Source organism: Semicossyphus pulcher, unplaced genomic scaffold (genome assembly GCF_022749685.1).
Source record: "Semicossyphus pulcher isolate SPU_LCO1_2020_fin unplaced genomic scaffold, fSemPul1.0.p SCAF_15, whole genome shotgun sequence".
In the NCBI taxonomy this organism is placed as follows: Eukaryota; Metazoa; Chordata; class Actinopteri; order Labriformes; family Labridae; genus Semicossyphus; species Semicossyphus pulcher.
In genome coordinates this window covers 16,768,175-16,785,193 of record NW_027211659.1, presented here as the reverse complement: position 1 = coordinate 16,785,193, position 17,019 = coordinate 16,768,175, and the positions used below count along the sequence as shown (strand labels likewise).

Sequence of the window (17,019 nt, the reverse complement as noted above, 5' to 3'; positions counted from 1 at the left end):
ATGGGCAGATGGTGGTCAAGGTCATCCTTCTCATCTAAATGCATGTGTGTCAGTTGCTTTATACCAGGGATGAGAGACGGTGCCTCGAATTAGAAACTCAATCACATGAAATTAATTTACAGAGAGCAATTATCTGATTCCAGGTTGGTAGGGGTGAATAGGATTTGGATGTTAATCCAGATTTTCATGTCTGTTGCTTCAGATGTCTTCATTTTTGTTGTTTCTTTCAAAGAACCCCTTTTCTGGGATGTGAAATGGATTTAGTGGTTTCTCAAAAATAGAATTGACTTGTGAAATGTAAAGTGTTCCAACTTGCCAACAACGAAGAAAATATGAACAAGTGAACTCTTCCGCCTCTACCTTCTTCTGTGACGAAGATCTAATCTCCGTATCAAAACTGAACTGGTCACATATACCCTGTAGGAGGTCCACCTGTCTGATCCTTAGGCCTTTAGCTTACATACAATTAGTGTGTGGCTTAGAAGCCTGCCTCTTCAGTGAACGTAGAAACAAAATACTAAAAATATAATATAACTGGTTATCTATCATTGGTAAATTAGTGTTTATTAAATGATTGCATGTATATTATAAACTCGACAATGAAAAGCAGTGCTTTGAAATATTGTATTTTATCATGGTTGTAACTACAGCAGTTGCACTCTGGATGGTGCTCTTAGATGTCCAAGACAGGAGCATCTTGAACCAGGTAACCTCTGCTGCAGTGTAGTGTTGGCCCAATGCAACGTATAATTATTATGTAACAATACTAAAACTGCCGACTGCCGTAGGATGCTATATTTACATTATTTTGTATCATTTTCCCATACACAGATTTTCCCTCCTACAATTTAAATCTTAGAGAAAGTCATACTGGGACTATTTTTTTGATAGAAAGTAGTTCCAATGAAAATTGTTCACAGTGAGGTGTAGGCAATGACTGCATAGGCTACATAATCATCCCATCATCCTCCCTGAGGTTTTAAAAGAAATCTCTGCAAATGAAAACCACTGGACCTTTTGGATTAATAGTAAGTAAGAAGTAAGTAAGTAAGATGTTGTTTGTGATTTGAAGTGCATTATAGCAGGCTACGCCTTTACGCACAGACCTTAATAATTTAATTAAGCACACCTGTGTTTTTGGTTGAAGCGCCACCATTCACGAAAGGTGCTGACATATTTCGCGCATTACCAAATTTATAATTTAAGCAGCTTCTCGACATATTTTTCTCTAAAAAAAACAAAAACAGATATAAACATTTATAGCCTATATAATTTCTTGTATGTTAAGAATAATTACTTTGCTAAAATCGCATAAAAATATTTCACAGCAGGGAGGGCTCTTTGGAGGTAGCTTGGAGCTAACGTTAGGTACCAGGTTTTATGTCAGGTATCTAATCCCTTTAAAATATGTGGTACCCATTAAAACCCAACTGTAAGCTTTAACTGAGCGTCAGGAAGCTGAACAGGACCAGTATTTTTAACCCAAGTCTACATTATTGTACATTTTTTGATTATTTTGCCTCGGTTTTCTAGAAAGCGACTGGGGCACTACACCGTAATTACCGGAGCACCGCAACAACGTTCCTGTGTGACTTGTACGGTCATTACGGTAAATGTAGGCTGCGGAGCCTCTGTGTCCGACAGACCCGGAGTTGCACTGAAAGACACTGCGCAGAACAGGTAAAGGGGAAAAAATGACTTATTTAATTCTCTTACAGCTTTATTATACAGTCAAATGTGTATGAATGGCAATGCTTCAACAAAGGCTTGTGATTTTGGCGGTCAGAAGGAGTCTTTCGTCCGACATTGAATGAGCAATCCAGCACGCACTGAAGCTGAAATGATGAGGTGCCCCTCTCTGTGTGGATGGAGAAAGGACGCATTGTTCGCCTACAGGAGAACTGGGTCTGGGTTCTTATGACTCTGTCTCATCTCTGTTTTCAGCCAGGTTTACATGGGCAGTGTTGCGGAATTAGTCTGACATGACATCACAGCTGAGCAACAGATCTAGGATCCAATTCCCTGAGATAGGTAAGACTTATTGATTGCCTTGCCTATTATTGGTCCAATTACGCACTTAAATGCTTGTTTTGTTGACTGGTTGAAATGATAATGTCTGCATTGTGCTACATAAAGGCTCTACCTATTGCGGTCACTGCGGGGACTTGCGTTGCTGCGGTGGCAATGCACGGCTTCGAGGCTGTAGTAAGCCTTTAACCCATTATTAAAAGCTATAACATGAGATCACTGTAAAAAAAAGAAAAAAAGAAAAGAAAAACCCTGAGATTGAGCTCCTTTACAAATATAATAGTGGTTTATAATCTGAGCATAATCTGCCTGATGGAAGACAGAAAAAGAGAGGGGTGCAAGTATAGGTGCTGAGTCATATTGGCTTCTCAGATTGATCACTCAAATTTAATCCCAATATGTGTATATTTGTTATTGTCCTTTTTACAATGATACTAATGGTCACATTTTGAGCTGCTGTTTTCATGCTGTAGAGCTCATTTAATTCCATTATAAATCATGTGTGAAAGCTGGTAACATTACCTGATCTCTTTATTGAACCCCTGCTTCGTCGTCAACGCAGCACAGTAAATGCAGCTAAAGCTGTCGGGGTGTTACACCTCTGAGATCTTTTACCTCATACACTGAATAGAAACTATATTGTATGCTTGAATATGATAGATGTCTTATACATCTGTGCTTTAGTCCAGTTCATCATTTACATACAGAGGCTGGCTATTGATTTCCCTCTGTCGTGTCTGCTCTCCTGGCATGTGCAGTCACATTTATATGCCTGATGCATTGAAGATGAGGCAGCAGCTCAGGGCTCCTCCTCGCTGAGGGAGCAGGCTTGTACTCCTGGAAGACCAGGCTTTTTGCCTGCTGTAACGGTTGAGTAAAGGAGCAGTATTAGCTAATTCTTTGCCCATTAAATGCTTCGATAGGTTGGATCTAAGGAAAGACAGAGGAAAGCCTCAGAGGAAATGACATTTGTCACAGTTGGCACCTATAGTTGGTTGTGCCTTTTTTGAAACATGGAAATGAATATTCTTCTTCTAATATCTGAAATGTGATTATTATATTATTTTCGACATTTTTCACATCCCCTTTAAAAAAACTGTAACCTCTTACGAGCATTAACATGGTCATCGCATGGCAACGTTAATGCACTTGTTTGTGTAGGCAGAAACAACCCCTTTAAGTGGCGACTACTTAATATAAATTGTGTAAATCTTAGTGTAAGTTAGGCTGTGTTTAACCTTTGTGTGTGTGTGTGTTCTGGTAAGGAGCAATTGTGGACTTCTTGATAGAATGTGCTGGTCAGTCTTTACAATCATGTGTCTTTTGTAACAGCGATAGCAGTTACTAGTTTTTCCCCAATGGTTAAGATGTCCTTTAATCTAGATACTCATCCAGAGACTCCTCGATACTAGCTGATTTGCAGGACTAATTTGATAGTAAGTGAATATTCATTAAGTATTCATTAGGTGCAGAGACATCAGCTGAAAGTGCAGATGTCAAGGTGATGCATGGCCGGTCTATATCTGAGCTAATGAATCACTGCCTGTGTTGTGTGTGCTCGATACAGTAGCAGGTTGAATTGAAAGACTGTCTGTCAGATATTACAGCGAGGAATCAGAAGACGAACCAGAGCACTGAGGGGTTATCTTGAGGGTCTTTTTTTGCTCCTAATGTATCAAATGAAGTCAGCTTGAACAGTAGCGGCGTAAAAGAAGCCCTATGTAAAAAAACAGAGGGAAAGACTTAAGAGTTTGACTATTCTGCAGTCTCAATACCGAAAATCTCCCTTGGGTTTTAACTGAGTTGGTGAACCGGAAAGTGGAATGAAGTCAGAAATCAGTTGGAGGAAAAATCTGTTCTTTTAAAATAAACCTTAAAAGCAAAGTGTCAGTAATAGTCCTCTGCATTGATGATCTAGTGGACATAACCACAGTAGACAGGTTGGGTAATAAATGTAGCGTTTACCTAGGTTTACCTCCTGTTAAGATCATTTACATCTATAATTAGGTTAAACTGGGGATTTGTTGTGTGATCACATGTGTTGCTTGCACTAATTTACAGTCAGCTGTCAGAGAAAACAGTCCAGGCACAGGTGTCAGCTAAGGAAACACTGAAGCAGGTCACTTCACACTTGTGAAGGTAAAGCTGTATGTAGAACTAACCTATTGGTACTGTAGGTCAGCTTTACATAAGCCTTGTGTGTCAGCAAGACAACCTAATCCTGATTCCTACAAAGATACTTAGTCAGCTGGACACACGCGTACAAACACACACAAATACACAAACGCGCAGTCCTTTCTTGTCACAGTCAATGATTGACGTAATGCTTTCTGTATGTGTGTGTTTGTGTGTGTGTGTGAGACAGAGGATGTGGGAAAGGCTCTTTGTATGAAAGAAGAGAGACACTCGGGCGACAGCTTTGGCAGCAGCACCAACACACTCAACCAGCATGTCTGCCAGCAAGCTGCCAATCTCTGTCCCTCTCTCTCTGCATAAGTGAAGTACTCCAGGTTTTTATAGAATGAGTTTATGGGTCAACATGATTATGAAGAAGTGATAGGATGCTGATTCGCTTGATTCTAAGACTTGCATGACGACTAGGGCTGCAACTATCATTTTCATTATTGGATAATAGGCCAAATGTTAGTTAATCAATCTAGTTGCAGATAAATTTTCACTTGATCGACTACTTGCCTCAACCCTAGTATAAACTATGATTTAAGTTGTGTCCCAATCCAGGGCTGCAGCCTTTGAAGGAGGCGGTCTACGGAGGATGCTCCATTCATAGCCTGCATAGACCGTTAAAGCCAAACTGGTCTACGCTCCTGTCGCCTAGCAACAGGTAGCTAGTGGCCTAACTAGCTGGCATAACTAACCTCATGCAACTTAACCTATTATTTGCTTCAAGGGCCCTTTCATTTTTTTTTTAAAACATGTGTAACGCTAGCTATTTGATTGAGTTGGAACCAAAAAATGTATATTTAAAAGTTTATTCTTCGGCTGCGTAAGAGTTCGCCATCTCGTTTTAATTGGCGCGCAATGAATCTTGGGATATGTGAATTGGGACAGCCTTGAACGCGCCGCTGTTCAAATATGGCCTTAGTATATTTCTGTGCTTGATTAGCATTCCCGTATCTATATGCAAACTTCCTTCATCAGTGCTTCCTGTGGGAACAGTGCAAAACTGTCAGTTAGCCTATGTAGCATACTGTACTGTACATATGTATTTTTTAGATTTATGTCATACAAATCCCATACACAAAACACTTTCAGTGTAGCAGTAAAATTAAATCATTAAAAATTTAAATAAAAAACAAAACACTATGCTACTTAGTATACCCTGAATACACTCAGTATATTTAAGATGGAGAATTTCAGACAGCTGTGTTCTGAGTCTAAACTTATCGAAAGTATGGCAAGCCTTGAGGGACCATTCTCGAACTCCATGCTGTGTTTATTTGGAGATCGGGTAAGAGAGGTGGAAAGCAGCAGATGTTCAGTTCAGACATAATCCTCTGAAGGATTCAAAATGTGACTTTTTTTTTTGTTGGAGGAGTTATATTTTTAAAGATGCATGTAAATGAGACAATACACACATTCCTCATTGTCACATTTTTCTTGTTGACTGATTTGAATGTCACTCCAAAAACATTCGGCACAACCATTAAATGTTACTCCCAAGATCTTTGTAACAACTTTCTTGTAATTGTAATTACTTAGAGCCATCTAGTGACTACATACTGCCTGGATTTCAGCAGGAGGTCTACCCCTCTTCTCTCTGCACTTGGAGTTGACCTTGCCTCTTTTCAAGGGTAGGGAGAGTAAATAAGAAATAAGTTGACATAGATAATATACATAGTCCATAAACAACTAGCATGTCAGTGCATGGCATTGTACATCAGCTAGCAGCTTATATTCAGTTTTACAGTGGGGTGCAGAGGGCAAAGGATACTAAGATGGCAACAATTCAATGTCACAAGGTCTGGTTCAGGCTTCATGGTCAGTATGAATAAGGGCTGTCATTTTAGGTCTGAGGGATGAGGTCTGTGGACTCTGTGATGTACTATGTACAGTTGAAATTCTGCATTTCTACCTTTTAAATCTTAGTCAGATTTTCACAAGTTTTACATTTTCCAATTCAGATATCCTACATGTGATTACTGCAAAGACCCAGCAGCACTTCTACTCCTTTGTCTCCAGATATCCTACCTGTCTGATTATAGCTAAGCTTCTAAATGATCTGTATTCTAAATCTAATCTATAAATAATAAACTTTAAATCGTCATTTAAGATTAACGATGAAATGCAGATTGACCGTAAAACGCTGACCTTAGTTGTCGTACACTTGACTGTCCTGTCAGGGATTTGGCCATCACACTGACAACTCTAAGCTAAGTCATTTCCATTTTTGGCTGAAGTTCAGATGTGACTGACCTGAACTGACCTGCAGCTAAAGGATAACCACTCTGTCCACTGACAGATTTCTGCTTGCTACGCTGCGCTGATACATTTTTTAGTGTCTTGTCTGTTCTTCAACTTTAATTTTTTTTTTTTTTGCCCTGAGGCATGCTAGGGTCAAACTAGCTAACCTTTAGTTTGTGGGAGGCTGAGATCAGTCAAGTCAAACCACAAGAGTCCGTACCAACACCCAGACTCTATCTGTCTTCCTGACAGCCTTTCCTGACATCTGTTTGTAGTACAGTAAAGATCCATCAGTGAACCTATGCCTTCATGTGGGTTAAAATGAAGGACTACAAACTGAAGGTTCTACACAGAACATTGATTAAGGTAGGATTAATTGCAGGTCTTGTTTGACTACATTATCGTCAGCTAAATTAACTTCTCGTAGTGATATAAATTATAATTGGGACCCCTCTCAATGTAGTTAATCATTATAAAAAAAATAATAAGATCACTTGTCCAGAGGAAGGTAGCAGGCTGGCAGAAATAGCAGCATCATAGCTTCAGGTGCTGGTGGACTCAAACTCAAATTTTTCTTGAGTATTGCTGCATCACATAAAGACTGAATAGGGAATTTATTTTTGGCCCCTGCCTGGTGCCAGGCGTCTATAGGATGTAACTATTTCTATAGAGCCATATTCTCTTCACTCAACAGTAACAGAGCAGAAAGAGAGCACACAGAAAAACATGTGTGGGCTGAACCAGGAAAAACACAAGTGTGAGTCACAGCTCACCTAACTATTTAGTGTTGCCTCTCCTCCTCTCCTCCTCTTCTCCTCCTCTCCTCTCCTCTTCTCTAGGACAGATATTTGTGTATTTATCTTGCACCTGTGTGATTGTTCAGTGTTTGATTGTGTATATCAGTGTTGTTAGACGGTATCACGCAATCCATCTGTAGGAGTGTGTGCTTGTGTGTGGGTATCATTTACAGAAAATGTCTTTCACTTTGATATCTCTCACGCATTATTTTGTGACATAATGCTGAGTGATTAAGTTTCTCACAGGCTTGTTCATCCAATTCAGCATGTTCCTGCATTTTGCAGAATGCCAAGCTCCATAGAAGAGCGTGTGGGCATAAAAATACAGCCAAATAGCCTGTCAGTTAGAGACACCTCAGGTTTATGATGGTTTTCCCATTATCAAACTCCATTATAGTTTAGCTAGAAATATCTCAATAATATAAAAACCATTGATCAAAATGTTTGAAAAATTATGCTAAAGCATATCTTCCTGCCAAAGATGTGCAGGTTATTAGCAAACTGATGCCATTGACAGTATCAAATCCTCCATGGTATCTTTGAGTGTGTGAGCAGCGCAGAGACCGAAACTCACCTGTCTCATTATCAGGGAAACAAACCCACAGAGACAATCCAAAAAGGGTCCAAATACAGCCATCTTCCTACCCAGTGCCCATCAATTTCCCACCACCCACCACATCCTTGTCCACAAGGGTTTAAAAATGAGAAACATATCCGTCGTGTTAGGTGAGTATCCCCAAGCCTTTCTGCATTTTACTCTTTCATGTCTCATCAGGGATTCTTCATGCACTTTTATCAGGCCTTACAGTTTGATAGCAGAGTACAGCTGCAGTCTGTCAAATCTTGTCAATCAAGCTGCAACAATCTGTGACATAGCTGAGCGGAAATGGGTTCAAAAAGGTTCTTGATGGGCTTTCAGGTGGTGCCCAGCAGAATAACATGGAAATGTGTTAGCCCTGTCTCAAATGTGGTTTTGTGGGCTGCAGTCCATGGTCTGGTATTTCAACTGTTTTCTGATGCCTGTCTGAATTAGGGATGGGGACTAATACTCGAGCATACTCGAGTATTAGTCCCTAATTCAGTACTTGGGTACTTGAGTGCTCGTTGCTGACGTCATTATTTGAGTAACGTTACACTACTTGTGCACCTGCGCATGCGTTGTTTTCGGCTAAAGCTGTTTAAGGGCACGATCAGACAGGACGCGTTTTAGCAGCTGGGGGCGGCTTTTTTGTCATCGTTTTCAGTGAGAGGGACGCTTTTTGCGCGCTGCTTTTGCTTTGCAGAGCGCCACACTTTTTTCCGCTCTGTGCGCCTCGCGTTTTTGAGGAAACGCTCCGGGCGCCTCGAGTTGAAAAAGCTTCAACTCAAAGCAGAAAAGCGCCCGACGTCATGGGCGTTTTTTCTCATTGTCCAATGGGATGAAAGGAGAGGCGAGCCTTCTGTCATTTACAATGTAACGGTTAGGTTAATGACAGCTAATGATTCGGTGGTTGCCTTAACAACAGTAGGGAAAAAAAGCCACCCCTAGCTGCTAAAACACGCTCTGTCTGATCGGGTGTTTACTTCCACCAAAAAGGCAGTGCGGTGCGCCTCGCGTTTTACAGCCTGCAAAGCGCGTCCTGTCTGATCGGGCCCTAACTCAGTTACATGCACCATGTCAGCTGTGACCAGGAAAAGTGATGTCTGGAAGACCTTGAAAAAAAAATGACGATAATGTGCTATGCAGGATATGTGGTTTAAACTTGTAGATTATAGAAATGCTAATTTGATGCTTAACCACATGCGCTTAAAGCGCAAGGAGAAGCCAGCAGAGACAGACAACAGGCAGTCTTGCATCACGTCATTTGCTAGCCCTGTTAGCACAGGCCATTGTGATGATACCAGAGCGGAGAAGATTAGCCAATTATTAGCTAATAACGGACATGATGACTGGAGATATGCTCCCGTTTTTTTTTACAGTAATAAATATGTAATTTGCGAGTACTCGATTACTCGTTCATAAGGTAATTAATTAGTCAAATATTGAGATTACTAGAAATGCCAATCCCTAGTCTGAATCCACTTTACACTGTCACTTACACACTGTAGATGCTGACACTGAATGCAAAGTAAGCTCACATAAATCAGTGGCTTTACAGCCTCCTTTGTAAGGATAGTCACATCGCTTTGTTGAGATGCTTTAATATTACCGCTGTCTTCCATCCTGCTCCTCTTAATGGTGTGCCTTGATGGAGCACAGAGGTTGATGGCGACGCCCCCTAAGGTCTGCCAAACAGACCAGACACCGTGGCTGCTGAATGACAGCACTGCGGGGGAATAACATCTTCGTTTTTTCCTTCCAGAGTGAATGTAAAAACAGACAGAGAGCACTCAGGAGAAAAGCACATAATGACCCCTTTTTCCACCTGCATTAGACACGTCTTGGATAATGGCATTGTGTTCAGAATTTCAGGTATAAATGCACCTAAGATATGTTAAAAGTTCATTTATTCACGCCAGGCTTAGTCAGAGATGCATTTAGGCACATTAACAGCAACAGGGGGTTAATGAAATGTCACTAGGTTCCATTTTAACGGGAAATGTCAGACTTCTTGTATCTTGGAAACAAGCAACAGGAGGATTGTGCCCAACAAAGTTATGTGTGGCCTTTTGATGTATTTTAATGTTACTTAAATCAAGCTTTGTTAATTGTTTTCTGAGTTGAGGCCACAGAATGTATAAAATCTACTAAATGCTGCGTCACCATTTATGCACAGATGCTTCTTATTTTTGGATTTCACTGCCTGGCATGCTGGCTTCCCCCGTTTCCCACCATATTGCTGGAAGTGTCACCAGACGCTCTGCAAAGTGTGTGATCTACGCTTCTGAACTTGATGGAAATCCGTGGGAATTCAGAGCGTAAAAGCTTACAAGTTAGACACGCGACAGGAACATGAATTATTCCTTCATTGTTTTGAAGCGTTGCGTTTTTATCTTTGTCTTCGTCTTTGGGGAAGCAAGTCATCCTTTTTTTAGTTATGTAATAAACACTCATGCCTACACACATAAAGACCCACTCACAGAACAAAAGCAGAGACTCGCATTAACACATCCATGCACATCTATATACACACGTCCCTCGGTAGTCAATTATAACAGATGACTAGAAGATGTATCTCTTTATTCCGGTAGATTCTGAATCTCTTTCGAATGCTGTGTGTCATTTAATGTATAATACTAGACTTTTCTCTGTTCAGATTACTGCCGTATGACTCCTCCAAATACCACAGAGCTTTATTCTGTGACTTCCACACTCACATCTGTGGGAATATCAAAGATTGTCAGAGATAATTGTCACATTATTGTGTGTGCTTCCTTCTCTAAAGCAACTTGTGGATTGGCTCCTCAGGGGGAGGGGAAGCGCTCCGTGCTTTTAGGCGTTAATCTTTGACCATCTGCTCTCGCCAAACCCTATTTTGATCACACCCTACCTCACACAATGAGCTGCACCTGACTGGACTTATGCTGCAGTGCTTGATCAGTCTAACTATTTTATATAGAAGGCCACACAAACCAACCACAGGTAACAAGTGTGGATGTCGAAAGAGGATATTAACTAGTCCATTAATTTTAATATTCTTTCTCTGTGTTAGTGATTTGTCTGTCATTAAAACATAAAAGTGAATTTTTAAAAAGTTAAGAGGCAATTACAAAAATCAATACCTCGAAAAGATGGGAAAAAAACGCTTTCCTTCATCATCTATGTGACCAAAATTACAATAAAAGTAATAATAAAGATAATAAAAATATGTTAGAAGAGTAATGGAGGTGCAGGCGTGCATCAAGAAACGGCGTACATCCTTTAGATGATACTTCATGAAAAAATATCACAGATCTCATGAACAAGGCCCACACATACCCACATACACTCGCCAAGCAACACAAAAGCCATGAGAGGTGTGTGTTTCTTCTGACATTAGGTCCTTATACACTGCCAGTTCAAGGCGGGATTATTATGCCTCTGTTACGTTTCGCCGAGGCGCAATGGTGGGGCGAAGTCGTTCTACCTCCGGCATCGGAGGTAGTAACAGAGGCGTAACAGAGGCAAAATGGCGTCAGTGTAAACAGCGGAGCCGGCAGGGCGGTACAGCGACGTGTGTGTGTATTTGAAGCATGCGCTGTTTGTTTACATCTCACGCACGTTTTGCTTCCACAACGCTGGAACGGTATGTAAAAACACACTCTGTGGTGGCTTTATGCCGGCGTTGCTCAGTTCAATGTAAAATGGCAAAGGCGGCATGACGATGGAGCTTCGTTACGGTGCTGAGGTGGAACCGCAGTGTAAAAAGGGCTATTGTCAAGTTGTGCCTGTAGCGTCTTGTACCATCTTCCATTTATTTATTTTTATTTAAATAATGAAACTGCTAGAACTGTTTCCAACCCAAATATTCAGAGTAAACATTACAACTGGCACAGACTAAAAGATAATGTGTGTATATTTCATTTCGGTCACATTTAATGAATGTAAACATTTTCAAGGGGAGCAGCTCTTACTAGTAATTTGATATCACTTCATCTCCACATGATCTAATCTCAGCAGCCAATGAATTGGAATGATGTAAATCAAGGCAGCTTAAGAAAAGGTTTGCACAAAGAAATGACTTAAACATGATATTTTATCATGCTAAAATATGTGTAACCCAGCCATCCATCGTGTCACATGCCTCTACTGACCCACCCCCACCCACTCCACAACCATCACCCGTTTCAACATAACACACACAAAAATGGAAAGGGCATTCAAAAGAACCTGCACACACAGCAGCACACAAAATACAATGGTTATAAGATTACCTGGGTTAAGAGCTAGTTTATATAAGATTAAGTGTGAGTGGGAACCTCCCTACTGGAGGAAATTACAGGATTACACCACTGAGGTCGGTATTACTGTACTGGCAGCAAACATGCACACACTCACTGACACACACACTGGCCTATATCTGTGAGGGAAAATGTGTGGTAGAGATGGAGGCTTAAACACCCTGCTATTGTTAGTGGGTTGACTTGAACCTAGCACATCGAACGCTGACTAATCCTGACATAGCAAAACACTTACCTTAATGAGTGATTTCATCTCGTATTCAGCCTTGATATAATATGTTATCAGTAATTCAATTGATTCCATTTGTTCTGGCACAGTATCTGTTAATCCAGGTGTTGTCTGGAAATTACTTTCATTATTAAAAACGATTAGATTATTGCAACAGGATACAGAAAATAGTTTGTAAATCTTGTTAAATGAAACTGATTGGTCGGCACATTGCCAGTTTTATTATTTAAAAACATATTAGGTTTCAGGACCCCAAATTAAAGTAATAATCTTGAAGATTTTAATTTAAATAAATGTTAAGTCACTATCTATTGCCAAACACAATGGTGATTGAGCCTATGGCCCACTGGTGAAAGCGTTTGCATTTGCAGTATCACGGACTGGGTGTCTGGTGCGACTCACGAGCGGCGCCCAGTTAGTTACCCGTTTTCCATCACCCAGCAGTGGTTGGTCTGCCAGAGAGGGTAGGCGGAGCTAAGCGGCTGCTTTTCCGGTCTCTGCAAGTGTTGCGAGTAAACAGTAATCTACTATGGCTGAACAAACAAAGACAAGATCGATGACTACAGATACAACTTCAACAATAAGTGAAAATCCAAAGACAAACAAATTTGACGCTCAGATGAAGGCAAACAGTCTAAAAAGGAAAGCGACCGTCAAGAGAGGAAAATCAAGAGTTACAACCGTACTTCAACTAGCTCCTATAGCCCAGAAACAACTGTCCAGACGAAACCCCACCTGCCTACATTCAGTCTGATGGGCAGACTTTCTCTGCTTACTCAATCTGCTTACTATTGTGTAATACTAGTAGTCAGACCAATACCAGTTGGTGCTAAAATCATATGTGAAGCCTTTTTGCATTCCTTTAGGGAGCCATTAAGTTGAACCCATTGAACTCACACACACACACACACACACACACACACACACACACACACACACACACACACACACACACACACACACACTCAGTCAAGCTGCCTGTCCTTTTGCCGTCTCCAGTCCATGTGCCTCCTGTCAGCAGGCACGCCTTCTCTTTGATTTGCTCATTGCAGTGCTCTGCGTGCTGCAGCACCGGGTTTATGTGCCTTTCTCTTGTTTTCAGCAGCAGGTGCTCGAGGGATTAAGGAATCCTGGAGAAGGGAGCATTTTCACCCTGCCAGCTCTTTCCTTATACGTAGTCACTTTTTGCAGGGGACAGCTTCAGAAATGCAAGACTAGATCAGCACAATCATTCTCGCTCTCCCTCTTTGTTTTCCTCTCTGTGTGTATTACTTACATGCCAAGTGTGCGTTTGCTCAGCTGTTGTGTAAAGCACCCCTTTTGCTTCCATGGCAACCTGGTGCTAGTAATCCAATTGTGTTGTTGGGATAACATTGATAATTATTGCCCACTATTATTTGGTGGTTTGCAGATATACACATACATACAGAGAATGGAATATTATTTAGTCGTTTAATAACTGTAGAGGCGGTAGCTTTTCATGGATCTACTGAAACATGGTGCCAAATGAAGCAAAAAGTAGTAGGAAAGGAAGAAAATCCTCCTTTGGCTCTTCTAGTTGCATAGCATTGGGAGGGTTGTACTTTGGGTCTACTTTATCTATTATTTGGAGTGTGTCCAAATGTTAAGCATACAGTAGTCCTTTTGGAGTAAATGTGATCACTTCTCACCATTTACATTTATCTGGCTGCAATCTGGACATCAATTGAATGTCCAAACAGATAGAAAAAAACTGTGTGTAATAGTAAAACCTCTCTGGCCTTTGAGCGTGTTATTTGTTGCTATTCTATCCCCTCCTACCTTCCTCTCCTTTTCATTTCTCCTTTAACCTCACTCCCATTCCACCCACTCCCTCCTCCTTGTTTTCGTTGAGATGACAAATGTGTGGGGACTGAACGAAAATTAAAACCAAGGTCAAGTTATTGTATCCATATGATGTGGGTTGTGTTCGTGCTAATTGGGTTATATTTCAGGGCACAGGGGCAAAGGTGCTGCTTCATTTATTGAAGAAACGCTTCAGCATCTTTGGTCGCTGCTAATCGATTATTTTAAGTTCTGTAGAATTTCTTTGCTTGGCCCCAAAGGCTTCCAATGTTATTTAACGTCATTATCTTCACCACTGTGTCCTCTAAAAAGGTGCTCAGCAACCTTTTTAGATGTTTAACCTTGTTAAAGTTCAGAATGTTTGCTCTACAACAGGAAACATTCAATACCTGCTCTATAAATCACTCTGTCTTCTTCTATGAGCTGTTTCCCTTAATGAGACTTTATTTCCTTCCTTTTGATGACACAAAAGATTAAATTAGATTTATAAAAGGATAACAAAATTTGCTTTTATTTAGACAACAACGATATGAGTGGACACAAGTTCATCCTTAGTGACTTTAAATGAAGAAAAACTACGGTAGATTTCAGCTTGAGCAAAATGTTTTAAACTTGGCTCCACCTTTGATTCAGTTCTGTTTTTTTATTCTAAAACTAGTCTGCAGCTTAAACTGAGTGTGAATTACACTTTGATAGTCTTTGTTTAACAGTTCACCACATTGACCAATATATTTACAGTTATGAGCCATTGTTCCACTTTATCCCCACAAATTTGCTCCTGTGGCTTTAGAGCAGCTGGATTGTTTGCTAATGTATCCCAAGAGTCTTCACTCCCCTCATCCATTTATCATTAACAGTGTTTTATGAAAAAAAATTAAAAAAATGAACCTTCACTTAGGCTGAATCAGCTAATGCTGTTATCAGTTGCCATGGAGACTGACTGAGTCGGGGTGTTGCTGTGGAAACTGAGAAGCTGCTCACAGTGCCACCCACAGCATCCCTCCCCCCCCTCTCTTCAGCCAACCAGAACCACACCAACACATTTAAATGCACTCACACTCATGTTAAGGCTGTCAATATGTTTGTATAATGTATCAGATGGTATTATTTAAACCTCACAGAGACAGCGCATATGTTCCTGTACAAAGGTATATTGAATGGCTTTGGCTATATTGTTTATAGAGAGGCCTAAATTGAATAGAGACGGAGCTGATGATTCATCTGTCAACATAACTGGATCTTTTTTTCCTTTCATTCAAATGTCACAAAGTTCAATAGCAGACAAAGTTCAATTAGAGACATTTTATAATACAATTTTTTTCCAGTAGTAAACCGACAAATGGGCCTAACTGAGTTTGTATCTAATACGTACATACTTACATCAATAATACAATACATGAATACTAAGATAATCCTTTACTGATCCCCGGGGGGAAATTCGGGACCTGGAATCGAACTTGCGATCAGTGCAACGAGGTCTGTAGCCTCTGTATATAGGATGCCTGCTCTACCAAATGAGCTAAACCAGCGCCAGTACTATCTACTACTATTCTGTTTGAATGTGTGCCATCACTGTTGTATGACTTGGCTCAGGTTTAACGCTTTTTAAAACATAAAAAAAAACCGTGCAGAGATTAGATGCCATAAAACTTCTAGTTTTACAGTCGGTTTTAACTAAAAAAAGAAAATAAATGTAGAAATAACAATTCTCGTCTTCTCACTCACAGACAGGTTTTCTTTTTTTGTTTTTTTCCTTTACATGAAACTGCTGAATTCAGTGTTTTGACTGGATTTCATTACAGGGTCAGTTTGTTGAGGACAATAGGAGACCTCTGTGGATGATACAGAAAGATGAACAGTGAAGGAATCCATACCTAGAAAACAAGCAGAGCACCTAAACATGTTTACATTAGAGACAGCCCCTCCATGTGCACTATGTCTGCTGAAGCATCAGAGAAAGCACCTTATTTTCATTTATTTTCTTTGAAGGAGTTCCACATAGAATTCTTCAACGCCATTTTTCTTCGGGTCCGAATCTCACAGTTCCACGCCCGCATTACCGGCACCTGGCTGGCACTTTGCTAACCACCATTAAATAACAAAAGAAGAAAAAAGCGTAACAGCTCTCAGATGTCCTACAGCCACCGTATGGCAGTATTACCGTATTACAACCAGGCGGCGGTAAAAACAATGGAAACAATTTACTTTTAAGATGAGATAATAGTCGCATTAACTTTTTGATTTTCTATAAATTAATGACTCTTCGAAAACATTCATAAATCATGACTCATCCCTCTTACAGTGCAACATGCTACTGTTTTTGAGCATAGATGAGGAATAGATTATTGATGAAACATGTTTCCTTTAATAGGACTAATTAATTATATCAGACTAGTGCATAAACTCGCCCATACCCCAACTTACATTTTAAAGCTGTATTGGAATGCTCTGTCCAATCAAGTGTCCCGTTAAGACATGACAGTGCTACAGTAGGCCAGCAAGCACAGTGTCAGAATCCTTAAACTGAAACAGCTATATGTCATTCAGCCATATTTTTAATGATTACATTTATTTATGTCTGCTCTTTCCATACTGTTGCATGACAAAATGTCTCCAGTGTACCTATGAGGAAGGAGACAAGACCTTTTTTTCTTTCGATTGCAAATTGGTGCTGCCTTTGGTTGTCTTAACAAGTCAAACTAGCTCAACTTCGGCATCCAAAATGTTAAGCCAGTTTGAGTTTATTGGGAATTACCTCTCTTTTATCTTTCCTTACATTCCTGCACATACAGTAGCTCAGAAGGAGCAATGCTGCTCTGCTGCTTTGGTCATGCATCATAGCATAGCCAATGATTGAGG

The 17,019-nt window shown here is 40.4% G+C and overlaps 1 protein-coding gene across 7 annotated transcripts in view; it reads left to right on the top strand.

Annotated features, from left to right (window-relative positions):
- Positions 1 to 1,596: 1,596 nt before the first annotated feature.
- Positions 1,597 to 17,019, top strand: part of map2 (microtubule-associated protein 2) — a 99,415-nt gene continuing 83,992 nt past the window's right edge. For 5 of the 7 annotated variants that reach the window (XM_069662637.1, XM_069662636.1, XM_069662635.1 and 2 more), the window contains exons 1-2: positions 1,597 to 1,680; positions 1,945 to 2,031. The gene's annotated coding sequence lies outside the window, so the exon portion shown is untranslated. The remainder of the gene's footprint in view (positions 1,681 to 1,944; positions 2,032 to 17,019) is intronic. The other 2 variants (XM_069662639.1, XM_069662638.1) reach the window with 1 other exon arrangement.